Here is a 15,040-nt window from a genome sequence, read left to right on the forward strand (position 1 = left end):
TCGCAGTTTTCTGCATTATTCCAAATATTAGTTTTGAGGTTTCAGCATTTATTGGTTGGGGATTCACAAAAAAACTGCAGGAATGTTACACTCTTTCAAAGAGGATGTGTGAACACAATTGAATCGTTTCCTCTATCCATCTGGTAATCTCTTGATGTAACAGAGCTTGGAATATAGTAGGGTTCATAGACCCTTTGCTTAATGATATTGGTCCATGGCATTAAAAAAAAAGGATTGGGAACCCCCGGAACAGATCTGAACTCCACTCCACTGTCACAAGGCAACATTGACACTGTTGAGCCAAGTGAATACCATGGACAAGAGATCATGTGTACATCACTTTGTGAAAGAGCAAATTGGAAATGGAACTCCATTTTTATTGAGTAAGATTCCCCTTCAAAAATGAGCTAGACAGTGACTTCCCCTATGTGCATGCTTTATGACTCTTTGGTTGACTCTTAAATCAGACCAGTTTGCCTTGGTCATTAGTGTATATGACACAATCCTGAAGGAAAGGGGTAATTGAGAAGGACTTTTACTCTGACCTTGAGAAAGCTCTAATGAACATGTCAGTGAGACACAACTGATCCTCTTGATTAGATGCAACGGTCAGAAGAATAAACACCATCCTCTGGTAAGGAATGGCTGACACATCAAATAGGAAAAACTTACATGACATCCTCCTCTTGATAAAATAATTGAAGCCACAGAACTTATCATAATTTATCTGTTTCTTCAGAGACCAAGGCAAATTACAACATAGCAACACCCTTGATTTAGACACCAGTACAGTGACTCATCAAAAAACTGCAACGATGTCCACATCAACCATGACACCACAGCTACAGAAAACCAATAACTGTCTAATCCCACTTTGTTATTTCCATTATCCTGACCCCAACACATTAATGACAAGTGTTGGGGAAAAACATCAAATGCTGAAAATGTTAAGGGTCCTAAAATAAAAGTTCTCCGCAGACAACCCCTAATCAATAGTTTCTACATAGTTTCTGAAGACCAACATATTTTGCAATTTGAAGAGATTCTTGGCCACATACAAAGAAAGACTTACTGGATGATTTCATTTGGAGGTCCAGAAACGAATCACCAATGGCAGGTTGTAAACTCCACCACTTTGGAAAGAAATTAACAGGTTTATAGACACTTACAGGCTATGTTCGAACAGAAAACCAATGATTGAAGAGCAGAGTACTTGGCATAAGGACTGAAGGTCCAGAACCTTCCCGATAACTATGAAACATGGAAACTCTTCAGGACTAGATAGGCTAACAGCAAGTCAAACACCGAAATGCCTACCCTGCTGAAAGCCAAAAGGATGGGAACAGAGGACAAAGAGGCAAACAACAGAAAGAATACTTTGAAGAACCTCTCAGGTCACAGATGTCAATAAGTCCTTCCCAAAGCACATATCTGATCCAAACTCACAGTCACAGCTAACTGACTGACAAAAAGCCAAAGTACATGTCACCTCAAAAACAAGGCCTTGAAAGCAAGTGATACTCTCTGCTAAACACACTCAAAATGCTGGAGGAACTCAACAGGTCAGGTAGCATCTATGGAAGTGAATATATAGTCGATGTTTTAGACTGAGACCCTTCATCCGGACAGGAAAGGATGGGGGCAGAAGCTAGAATAAAAGGTGATTAGGAAGGGAAAGAAGATATTTTGGAAGATGATGGGGAAACTGGGTGCGTGGGAAAAGTAAAAGGCTGGAGAAGAAGGAATCTGATAGGAGAGGAGAGTGGACCACAGGAGAAAGGGAGAAAGGTGGGGTACCAAAGGGAAGTGCTAGGCAGATGAGGAGAAGAGTCAAGAGGCCAGAGTGGGGAATAGAAGAGGGAAGGGGAGGGGAAAAATTACTGAAAGGAGAAATTGATGTTAATGCTGTCAGGTTGGAGGCTAACTAGATGGAATACGAGATGTTGCTCCTCCACCCTCAGTGTGGCCTCATATAGCAAAAGAGATGCTACATCTGCCATTCACCTCCTCACTCACCTCCATTCAGGACCCCAAACAGTCCTTCCAGGTAATTCAGCCTCCTCTACATTGGTTAGACCCGAAGTAAATTGGATGACTGCTTTTTTGAGCACCTCTGCTGCATCCACCAAAAGTGATTATACATTTCTATAGATGCAGCCTGACCTGCTGTTCCTTCAGCATCTTATGTTTGCTGCTCTGAATTTCCAGCATTTGCATAATTTCTTGTGTTTATGTTTATGATGCTGGGTTAAAGTTTAAGATACTCGTGCTTATGTTTATGATACTTGGTAGAGAGGAACTTCAGTCACAGGCTCATAGCCGTATCTCCAACGTTTAGGAAAGGAGAACTTGCTAGGGACAGTATAATTGTGAACATCTTCAGGAAAGGTGAGACATCCCACTACTGTAACTATAGAGGGCTCTCCCGATTGTGCAGCACAGGGAAAGTTATTGCCCTGGATATCATATGCATATCCAACATTAGACTCCCAGAGATTAACTTTATTCCTCACCTGTATATCAAGACAGAGTGAAATGCATCATTTGCAACAATGTCCAAAACAGCTGACCAATCCTGCTGGGGGTAACCCACAAGATGGCACTGGAAGCAATACATCTTTCAGAACGTGGGACGATATTGGAGCACCCACAGGGTACCCAAGTGGTCATGGGGTGAACATAGAAACTCCTTACAGACACCGGTGGGAACTGAATCCCGAATGGGGATCCCTGGCACTGAAAAGTGTTTCAGTGACTGCCATGTTACCGTAACACCCTTTATTCTGATAACAAAGCCAGAGTAAAACCATACAGCCCGCAAATAACTCGTTTTTCAAAAGAGTGATTGAATTGATCCCATTCCATTTATTCCCAATATCCCCAAAATATTTTTCACCATACTTAACCAAACCCGAAAAAATTGATAGATTCAAACGTATGAGACATAGTGGCTACAACAGCCACCATTTAACTTCATCACTTTTTAAATAAAGAAAATGAAGAATGACTTTACATTTATAATCAAATAGCCCTAATAACTGAAAACAGAAAATGAAAGTTTAAGTTTAGAAGTGTGAGGAATTCACCTAGGCTCATTCTTGATTAACCAAGCACCGTAGACAGTCATTCCAACCTGATTAGTCAAAAGCAATTTCATGAATTGCCAAGTATGTAATCCTGCTACTGCAGATTACAGACTTTGAAGAAAGACTCACAATGACATGGTTTGTCAACAAGATACATTACATCAATGATCATAAGATTGATTTTTAATTCCCTTGGTATGCAGGTCAAAATAAAGTGCTAAATCCAACAAAATTCTTAGCTAGGAAAGGTTTATTCAAAGCATGCAAATGAAAGGCCCAGTGTGGGATTATCATGCCTTTAGCACAGAGTTTTTTAAAAATCTACCTTTTAAATTTGACCAGTTAAGCATTGAATCCACAAAATGAAATCTCCCCAACAGAAGCCCAGTGACACATATACCACATATCCCATTGCCAGGACATCTGCCTCAATAAACACCTACACCTTATTTGTTTCATAACAAAAGAAATTGGAGCAGGATTAGGCCTTTCATCCCCACACCCGCCCCAAACCTGCTCTGCCATTCAACAACTTCATTGTCACTAATTTTATGCTATTCAAGTCCCTTGAATACTTTAATATCAAAAAAAAACAACTGATCTCTTGACTGCACTCTAATTAATGACAGCCTACCTAATTCTCTTAGATAGAAATTCAAGAGTCATTACCCTCTGAGTGAGGACTTTTCTCCTTATATATCAGGCCTGAATGGCCTTTGTTTTGAAATTAAACTTTACTCTCCTGTCCTAAATACCTTCAAGAGAAAATCTAACCTCCATTTCATTTACTGAAACTCTACCAATAGTCTTCAGGTTATGAGAGTTCCATCTCCGAGAAACCTTTGTAAGTTGGAATCGAGCAGTTTTTGGGAGAGGATCACGCAAATACTGTACTGGGAGAGTGAGCACACACCGAAAGAACAGCCGCCTGCCTTTCTCACTGACCCAGCATGTCCGTTCAGCTTTCCCAGATCAGCTTGGCTTCACCTTTCAGTTGTTGCAGCTTGGGGAGGTGGGCTGCACAGAAGAAAAAGGACACGGAAATCAGAGGCCGAGAGTTCGGGGTCCCAGATATCAGAGAGCCCAGCATCTGAGGCCTAGCGTTTGAGTTCCTCATTCATCGTTATCGAAGAGTCCTGGAGTAAATACTGAAGACTGAATTCTGAAGGTCAATTGGAATTCCATTAGTCAAGGCCTCACAGCCAGTACTCTGAGTCCACTGGAGGTTGGAGATGGGAGTCCGGAGATGGCCTGCCCTGGTGTTGGAGAACTCTGTGTGCAAAGATTGGTGGGGTGGGGGGTGGGGGGTGGAGGAGCGAAGAACGGTGCTTGTTTTGCTGTTGTTTTGTTGCTTGTGCCTATTTTGCTGTGTTCTGTGTTGCTCTACTGAACATTCTGGACTTTCGTGTCAAAATGTGCAGTGACCCTTGTGGGCTACCCGCATTACTTCCTTACGCTGAGTTGGTTGTTAACACAAATAACGCATTTCACTGTATGTTACGATATACGTGATAAATAAATGAATCTGAAATGACCAATTCCCACCCACCAGAATATGCCTGCAACTCCACAGCAGCCAACATATTCATCCCACCTGCCTCCCAAATGCTCGTTTACAAGCTTTGGGCGTCCATAACCCAGAGAGGACCTGCTACTTTTATCCACCCATCAATGAAGCCACTTCTCCGTCATCTAATTTCTGAAGAACTGAGGCCTAAACTATGCAACCTCTCCTCATGACATCCCTCACACCCCAGGAGTCAGTCTTGTGAACCTTTGCAGAATTTCCTCTAACAGACACATCATTCATTTGGTAACGACAAAATTTCACACAAATAGACATACCGACACAACACCACAATAAGGCCAATCAGCCCATCAAGTCTCCTCTGCCATTCCACCATACCCAATTTATCATCCCTCTCAATCCCATTCTTTTGCCTTCTCCCCGCAAACCTTGACCCCATTACTAACCAAGATTCTATCAACCTCCGTTTTAAATATAGCCAATGACTTTGCCCCCATAGCCACCTGTGGCAATAAATTCCACAGATTCAGCACCCTCTGGCTAAAGAAATTCCCTCATACGTTAAACCTTTCATTCCTGGGATCATTCTTGAGAATCTCCAATCCTTTCTTAGATAAGGGGCACAAAACTCTATACAATATTCCAAGCTTCTTCCCCTCAGCCATCTAATTCCAAAATGGACATTGAACCCATGAACATTACCTCACCTTTTTTAAAAAATTTGAGATTTTGCACTATTTTTAATTTAATTATATATATACCTACTGTAATTGATTTACTTAACTTTTCTATATCAGGCGTTACATTGTACAGCTGCCGCTAAGTTAATAAATTTCATGACATATGCCGTTGATATTAAACATGATTCTGATTCAATGTGGTCTGACTAAAACCTTATAAAGTCTCAGTATTACACCCTTGCTTTTATATTTTTTTCCTCTTGAAGTGAATGCTAACATTGCTTTTACTTTCCTTACCAGCAACTCAACTTGCAATTTAACCTTTAGAGAATCCTGTATGAGCAGCCCCAAGTCCATTGCACTCCCAATTTCTGAATTTGCTCTCCTCTATTCTTTCTACCAAACTGCATGACCATAAACTTCCCTACACTATATTCCATCTGTCACTTGTTTGCCCATTCTCCTAATCTGTCCTTTTGCAGCCTCCCTACTTCCTTAACACTACCTGCCTCTCCACCCATCTTTGTATCATCTGCAAACTTGGCCATAAATCCATCAATTCTGTCATCCAGATCACTGACATAAAACATGAAAAGCAGTCTCAAAACCAACCCTTTCTGAACACAATGAGTCATCAGCAGACAACCAGAAAAGGCTCCCTTCATTCTCACTCTTCATCTCCTTCCAGTCAGCTAATCTTCTGTCCATGCTAGCATCTTTCATGTAATACCACAGACTCTTAATTTGTTAAGCAACCTCCTGTGGCACTTTGTCAAAGACCTTCTGAAAATCCAACTGAACAACATCCATTGACACACCTTTGTCTATTCTGTCTGTTACTTCCTCAAAGAATTCAAACAGATTTGTCAGGAAAGATTGCCCCTGAAGGAAACCATGCTGACTTCAGCCTATTTTATCATGTGCTTCCAAGTACCCCAAAGCCTCACCCTTAATAATGGGCTGCAACTTCCTCCTAACCACTGGTCAGTCAGACTAACTGGTTTATGACTTCTTGCCTTTTGCCTCACTCCCTTCTTAAAAAGTGAAGAGACATTTCAAAGATTCACAACTCTGAATGGAAGGAAGGAATTTCTCCTCTTCTTCAAATTAAATTAACCTAACATGAACTAAATTCCCTACTTTTCCACTGGAGGAAATATACTCAACATATTCTCTATTTCAATACAATCACCTCTCATTCTTCCAGCTCCAAGCACTGTAGGTCGAAAGTCTTAATCTCTCTTCGAAACTCACTTTCATCCCAGGAATCAATCTTGCAAATCTTCTTTCCACTTGATCTGACTAAGGCCAGGCACAAATTACAAAATATCCTGAATCATGCACTCAAATCCTTTCACAATATAAAGACCACATACCGTTTACCATCTGAAATGCATTCTGCATCTGCATGTTAACTTGCAATAACTAATGCATAAGAACAGCAACATTTCATAATCTCTCGACATAAAAACACAGTAGTTCTCTTTTTACCAACTAAATTTGGACATTTACCCCACAATGTACTCTATCTGTTCTGCTTCCCAATCACTCTATCCCCTTGAAACCTCTTTGCTCTTACTTAGTTTTGTATTAGACATGAACTTAGAATGGTTCTGTTTAGCACCTTTGGCTAAATGACCAATATTGTTTGTGGATACTTCAGAATGACCACTGATTCCAATGGTACAAACCTAATCATAGACTGACAGCTTGAGGTGGACCTATTTACTCCTCTGCCTTTTTGATAAGATGACCTGCATTTCCTGGCTTAGGGATCAAGGAAGTTTCTTAAAAAAACAATCTAATACTCAATCGCTAGAAATTTATAATGCACACAGTCATTTTTCTGTTGACTTTACTATCAACTGCTGTGAAAAACATTTTTCTGTGAAGAAATCATATTAAATTTGTATGATATAATAAAAAACAATTCAGTCTAAAGTAAATAATACAAATAGATGCCCAATCTAAATTAAATAATCTAGTTACTTCAGGCTTTCACAAATATAATTTGCAATATTTGAAGATAAATGAGGAGCTAATGGGAGAATGATTTATTACTCCAATAATATTACTATTCCAAAAATATTCAGCATAGATTGGGAGACAGCTTTGCCAAGCACCTATGTTCCGTCCATCAGAAAAAGCAGGATCTCCTAGTGGCTAACCATTTTAATTCTATTTTCCATTCTCATTCTGATATGTCAGCCCACAGCCTCCACTGCTCCACACCCAGGTTGAAGGAGCAACACTTTATATTCTACCTGGGTAGCCTCCAACCTACAACAAGAACGTCAATTTCCTTGAACTTCCAGTAATGCCCCACCCCACTCTCCTTCACCATTCCCATTTCTCTCTCTCACCTTATCTACTGACCTGTCCATCACCTCCCTTTGGTGATTCTCCCCCTTCCCTTTCTTCCATGGCCTTCTGACCTCTCCTATTAGAGTCCCCCTTCTTCAGAGCAGAAAGTAATTAAGGAAGAACTTATATTGAAATACCCTTCTCACAAATAGCAATGACAAACATCATGCAAACACAAACAATTCTAGTTAATAGCTATGAGAAACAAAGTTTAAATAACCACATGACATTTGGTGCCTTGGGATCTCTAATAGCTAAATTCAGCTGCTGAGCAAGAATTGATTAACCTTCCAAGTCAACTTGGGAAATGGTTAAATATAAAGTTTCATCTCAATTTAAACCATCAAATTAATTATTCTCCTTTCCAAATACATGGGCATCTCTGGCAAGAGCATCCATTCCTGACCAACCTTAACAGTTCTAGAACATGATATTGGGCCACCTTCTTAAATTGTTGCTATCCATACCTTGACAGTACCTGTACTCTATGTTCCATTGGGGAGGGACTTCCAAGATTTTGACCCAGCAATATTCATCCAACTCAGATTGACACACAACTAGAATTAAACTACATTTACAGGCATTCCAATTTGTTAAATTAAATTGATTTATTGTTGTCACATGTATTGTGGTACAGTGAAAAGCTTTGTTTTGCATGTCACATCCATGAAGATCATTTTACCATATCAGTATTAGAGGTAGTACAAGGGAAAAATCAATAACAGAATGCAGAATACAGTGTTTCTATTACAGAGAAAGTACAATGCCAGTCATAAGTGCAAGGCCAGATAAAGCAGATTGAGGTCAAAAATCCAGTACCCTTCCAAATAGTCTCCTTTGTCCTTCAGAAACAAGGTTGATTTGCTTCTACTACAGTTCTAATACCTAGAACTGGCAGTATTACAACTTGCAGATAAATTACTGTGCACAACTGGCCAAGGTAGTGAATAAGTAATAGAAGTTGGATTGTTATACAGACAAGAGACTACATTGAACAACACCCCTAACTTGTTTCAGAGATGGTGAGGCTAGAAAGGGAACCACAGACTTTTCCACAAACGTTGTGTAAAAAAGGTCGTGGCTGTTGGAGATGGACGTGTGCTTAATGCTGTCGTCTTTCCACAACTGCTGCAGGGCTTTTGTGCTTTCAGTGCATGGACTCAAGGATCTTAATCGAGACTGAATGCTCCATTTCTACAGACTGGTGATCATGAGCCAGAGCTTCTCCTGTGTTTGGTGGAAGTATTGTACTTAATAGAGCTCCGACATGCTACATGTTGTCAAAAGCTACCTTGGTGTCAGTAACTTACACTCATCTCTAGAATTTAAATCTCGACCTATATTTAAACTCTCGACCTTATATTTATAAGTGCACATTAGTGAACAGATGACTGGTAGGTATTGCTGAATATGGTGGTAACTAGACTGATTGACTCACTGAAAGCAGTTATCAGTGAGGTAAAGGAAAACTCAGGTAACTGAGGAGACTGGGATGTCATAAGGTATGACACTGCATGCCTACAGAAGATTGTTGCTTAATTTGTCCATAGGGTGTCTCTGACTCAGAGTGGCATGAACATTAATTTCTCCAACTTCCGGTATTCTTTACCCCTCTTGCTTCCCTCTTCTTCCATTTCTCACTCTGCCACCCCCCCTTACCTCTTCCTCATCTGCCTACGACCTCCTCCTGGTGCCCCTCCTCCTCCTTTCTCCCATGGTCCACCCTCCTCTCCTATCAGATTCCTTCTTCTCCAGCCCTTTACCTTTTCCACCTATCATCTCCCAGCTATTTCTTTCATCCCCTCTCCCACCCACCCTGGCTTCAACTACATCTTCTAGCTTGTATTCCTTCCCCTCACCCGCTTATTCTGGCTTCTTCCCCCTTCCTGTCCTGTCCTGATGAAGAGTCACAGCCTAAAATATCATATGTTCATAGATGCTGCACAATCCAAGTTCCTCCAACACTTTGTATGCATTGCCACACGGTGGTTCTTACTTTGACAAGGTCTCAGCGGTCAACAAGCAGGATCAACTTACTGGATGTACTTTATCATGTCTAATGCTGGGTTGCTCTTCTGCTTTTTTTTTGCCCCCTTGTTATTGACATTACAGCGGCTCATGCTTCAGAGTTTTATATATCGTTTTGAAGAGCATTTAGAACTTTGCGCGAAATCACAAATAGATTCTATTGGGAATGGAAAGCAAATTTCTTTTCCTAAAAGTACATTAGTGATCCTAATTTTAAATAAATCTTGACATGTTGTAGTCATTGCAGATAGCAAGAGTTTTTTTAAACAAATCTCCATTTCGTTGACGTATTAAGAACTCCCAAGTCTTCAATTATTAAATATCTCATATCTCATGATGTTGTGTTTCTGTCTTTGAGTTTGTTAAAATTTAGACATAACTGAGTTCAATTAAGTATTCAATACATCTTTTATAATAAAATCAAACTTCTTGGGAAATACACAAATAAATCACAATACTGTATTGATTTAAATGGTGATATTCATTCAAGTTAAATTTTCAGTGTAACCATATAACAATTACAGCACGGAAACAGACCATCTCGGCCCTTCTAGTCCGTGCCGAACTCTTACTCTCACCTAGTCCCACCGACCTGCACTCAGCCCATAACCCTCCATTCCTTTCCTGTCCATATATCTATCCAATTTAACTTTAAATGACAACATCAAACCTACCTCAACCACTTCTGCTGGAAGCTCGTTTCACACAGCTACCACTCTCTGAGTAAAGAAGTTCCCCCTCATGTTACCCATAAACTTTTGCCCTTTAACTCTCAGCTCATGTCCTCCTGTTTGAATCTCCCCCATTCTCAATGGAAAAAGCCTATCCACGTCAACTCTATCTATCCCCCTCATAACTTTAAATACCTCTATCAAGTCCCCCCTCAACCTTCTACGCTCCAAAGAATAAAGACCCAACTTGTTCAACCTTTCTCTGTAACTTAGGAGATGAAACCCAGGCAACATTCTAGTAAATATCCTCTGTACTCTCTCAATTTTATTGACATCTTTCCGATAATTCAGTGACCAAAACTGTACACAATACTCCAAATCTGGCCTTACCAATGCCTTATACAATTTCAACATTACATCCCAACTCCTATACTCAATGCTCTGATTTATAAAGGCCAGCATACCAAAAGCTTTCTTCACCACCCTATCCACATGATATTCCACCTTCAGACAACTATGCACCATTATTCCTAGATCCCTCCGTTCTACTGCATTCTTCAATGCCCTACCATTTACCATGTATGTCCTATTTTGATTAGTCCTACCAAAATGTAGCTCCTCACAGATATCAGCATTAAACTCCATCTGCCATCTTTCAGCCCACTCTCCTAACTGGTCTAAATCTCTCTGCAAGCTTTGAAAACCTACTTCATTATCCACAACGCCACCTATCTTAGTATCATCTGCATACTTACGAATCCAATTTACCACCCCATCATACAGATCATTAATATATATGACAAACAACATTGGACCCAGTACAGATCCTTGTGGCACACCACTAGACACCATCCTCCAATCTGACAAAGAGTTATCCGCCACTACTCTCTGGCGTCTCCCATCCAGCCACTGCTGAACCCATTTTACCACCTCGATATTAGTACCTAACGATTGAACCTTCCTAACTAACCTGCCGTGTGGAACCTTGTCAGAGGCTTTACTGAAGTCCATATAGACAACATCCACCGCTTTACCCTCGTCAACTTTCCTAGTAACCTCATCAAAAAATCCAATAAGATTTGTCAAACATGACCTTCCACGCACAAATCCATGTTGACTGTTCCTAATCAGACCCTGTCTATCCAGATAATTATATATACCATCTCTAAGGATACTTTCCATCAATTTACCCACCACTGTCACGACCCAGAGACTTATCCACTTTTATATTCCTTAAAAGCGCTAATACTTCCTTTTCTTTAATCATCATAGTTTCTGTAACTTCCCTACCTGTTTCCTTTATCTTACACAATCTTCTCCTTCATGAATACCGAGGAAAAGAAATTGTCCGAAATCTCCATCTCTTTTGGTTCCACACATAGCTGTCCACTCCGATTCTCTAAGGGACCAATTTTATCCCTCACTATCCTTTTGCTATTAATATATCTGTAGAAACCCTTGGATTTATTTTCACGTTACTTGCCAAAGCAACCTCATATCTTCTTTTAGCTTTTCTAATTTCTTTCTTAAGATTCTTTTTACATTCTTTATATTCCTCAAGCACCTCATTTACTCCAAGCTGCCCATATTTATTGTAGATCCCTCCCTTTTTTCCAAACCAAGTTTCCAATATCCCTTGAAAACTAATGTGTTTCGTCTTCAAGTATGTAACAATTTGAAATGCATGTTTTTGTTGAGAAACAAGGTTTTGTTTTTTTTGTCAGTGAAAAACACTAGTCCTATTCAGATCTCAAAACTGTGGAAATACACTCAGGTCAAAAAAAATTATTGATTCTCAAAATGCCTGCCCAATCTGGAATCAAAAGCAGTCAGGTTCCCCCATCCCCCAGTGAGATGAACAGTTCCTCAAATGCACGTCATACATTTCAATGTCAAAATTCGTAGAAAATCCACAAGAAGCAACAATACATCATCATATTCATGGAACTTAATGAAAGAAACTACGACAAAAATGGACACCATTCAACATAGCGCTATCGCCAAGCCAGTTTGTTCGGAGTTCAAGTACCAGTCCGAAGAATGGCACAACAGCGCTGAAGAGTACCCCAAAACATACTATACAAATCCAAGGATATTTTCTCAAATATCAAAGTCAGATCATTGTGTGCCTGATCGCTTTTAAATAAAATTAGCTTTATCTTAATTGAATTTTAAAGTAAGGCTGTCACAACTAAAAAGTGAGCTTTTAAATCGAATATGTTCTACCAGAGCCGGACGTAGAATACGAGTCACTTGTCAAGAAAGTGGTATTCTGCAAGATGACCAATGCAGTCTGCTAGCACGTCCTCCTTTTTTCCACTTGTTTAACATGACTGGCGATTAAGAGTTGAGATCAGCACCCGTGTAGAGCCGAATCCTACTTCCTCAATTTATGACTGGCCTAAAATGACATCAGACTGAATGGACTAAACACAAATCGCCACCCAATCGTTGGCGCTCACACGGTGAAGTCAGACTTTATTGTTAACTAGCTACCAAATTAAGACGCATTGCTCACAAGAGGCACCCATCCCACAATTTCAGAAATGCACTGCCCACTGCTGAAAACATTAAGGTACGAAAACAAACTACTTCAAGAAACACACACAAGAGGCTGAAGGAACACAGCAGGTCAGGCAGCATTATCTGGAAATGAATTAACAGGCGACATTTCGGGCCGAGACCCTTCCTCAGGGCTTCAAGAAAAACCCCGCAGGTACAGATTACGAATGACGCCCCGCCTGTACATGCAATACAAAAACAGAAACCTTATCTGAACAGAGTGCCGATTTGTCCGCCTCCCTTGAACAAGTACGCAGAATTGACGCAGGTTTATCGAGCCTTTAGACAAACAGTACCACGGACAACCATTTGTTTTCATTAAGATGGCCCCAAGAGACACGTCGTTCAATAGACAATGGGTGCATCAGGCGCTGAAACCCCCAGCGACACGGTCAGTTCCCCGTCCAGCCAGTGGAACCCAACTCAGCAGAGCGAGCACGACTCTATCTACCTGCGGAACCCGCTCCCAGAACAAACGTTTATACACTTTCAACTCGAAATAAATATACATATAGGAAACAAACTCCCCACAAAGTCTAAACAAGAAAATGTTAACAACCTGAACTTCATAAAGCCAAAACTGCCCATGCGGACACCCTTTACTACCACTACAAAGGACTGAATTACTACAAAGGGCAAGCTCTTCGTTTAAAAACGCAGTCTCCGAAACGCTACAATTCTTCGATAAAAATACCTTTCAGAGAAATGCTTGTCCGCGTCGATCTATGGTCAATCTGCAGTGGTTGAATCAATCCAGCTTCAGATATTTTCAATAGCCTTGCCGCTACTTTTAAGCAAAACTCTAATTGGGTCTCTGTACTGTTAAATGTTCAGGCAGCCAGATTGCGGGTATGCCGTGGCTATTTATTTTTTCTCCACGCTGTAACTTTTCTTACGGCTTGAAGGGTAATTTCTGACGAGGTTGGTAACAGAGAAACACCGCCAGGATGGCGAGAACAACTCCGGCTTGGTGCAGGCAGAGTCCAAACCGGGAAAATCCGTAGCGATTTCACCCGGAAATACATTTGCGCAGGGCCCTCCTTCGGTAGAACTAGTCATTTTTTTAAAGCTAATTTAATAGTTAATTGCATATAGAGCTAATATCGTGATGCATAGAAAAAAAATACAAATTATATCATCTGTAGTTATCAAGCATTTCCCTTCCTGCCAAGCGGAAGGGTTTCTAGTATGCACAGTTCATAAAATAAATGTAGCGTGTTTTGAGGATAGCTAATGCGTAAAAGTTTACTTTATAGCATTATTTTTGGAGTCAAACAGATTTCTTGGGCATTTAGTTACCTGGGTGGAATATAATGGCATGTTAACCGTAACTGCCAAAAACAAAGTTGTACCATTTAGGAAGGTGGAATGATTAAATTTATTACAGGTGCGTGTAAATTCTAATACTAGATCAAAATAATCTATTATAAAATGATTCACTTTCTATCTCTCGCTAAGTGCTGGATGAATTGAACAAGCCAGGCAGCATCTCTGGAGGGGAATAAACAGTCAACGTTTCTGTCTGAGACTGTTCATCGGAACTGGAAAGTCACTTTGTGTGTGTTGCTCAAGGATTCCAGCATCTATTGAATCTCATGTTTATGACTTCCCTTCTCTTTATATATTTCTAGCAATGCCACAATTTTAAGTGATGTATAAGGTATAAGCACTTTTTCCAAGGATAATTTAAGAGGAACAATAAATGCTGTTCTCCTTACATCACAGTAATGAATCAGGTAAAAGGGGAGCCAGAGAGGAGAATGGAAGAAGAGGGAGGGGGAAAATTACTGGATATTAGAGAAATTAATATTCAGTCTAATTCCCTCTTACCTTTTCTCTTCTTCTCAAAACGCAGCTTCTCAATTTATCTCCCCGCAGTCATCCACCTGACTTCACCTATCACCTTCTTGCTTGTACTACTTCCCTTCATCCCACCTTCTTATTCTGGCTTTTTCCCCCTTCCTTTCCAGAGCTTATGAAGGGTCTTGGTCTGAAACATTGACTGTTTACTCCTGTCCAGGACCTGCTGCGTTCCTCCAGCATCTTGTCTGTGTTTCTCTGGATTTCCAGCATTTGCAGCATCCCTTGTGTTTAAAATTCAGCTTGAGCCCTACAAGTAGC

General features: G+C 40.4%; 1 protein-coding gene across 2 annotated transcripts in view; it reads right to left on the reverse strand.

The window, feature by feature from the left end:
- The window catches only part of pik3cb (phosphatidylinositol-4,5-bisphosphate 3-kinase, catalytic subunit beta), a 181,760-nt gene extending 167,838 nt beyond the window's left edge, over nucleotides 1-13,922 (reverse strand). The window contains exon 1 of one of the 2 annotated variants that reach the window (XM_072255503.1): nucleotides 13,614-13,922. The gene's annotated coding sequence lies outside the window, so the exon portion shown is untranslated. Of the gene's footprint in view, nucleotides 1-12,583; nucleotides 12,723-13,613 lie in introns of those variants that run through there. The other variant, XM_072255504.1, reaches the window with a different exon arrangement.
- Between the last annotated feature and the right edge of the window lie 1,118 nt (nucleotides 13,923-15,040).

This window comes from Mobula birostris, chromosome 4 (assembly GCF_030028105.1).
Source record: "Mobula birostris isolate sMobBir1 chromosome 4, sMobBir1.hap1, whole genome shotgun sequence".
Classification (NCBI taxonomy): domain Eukaryota; kingdom Metazoa; phylum Chordata; class Chondrichthyes; order Myliobatiformes; family Myliobatidae; genus Mobula; species Mobula birostris.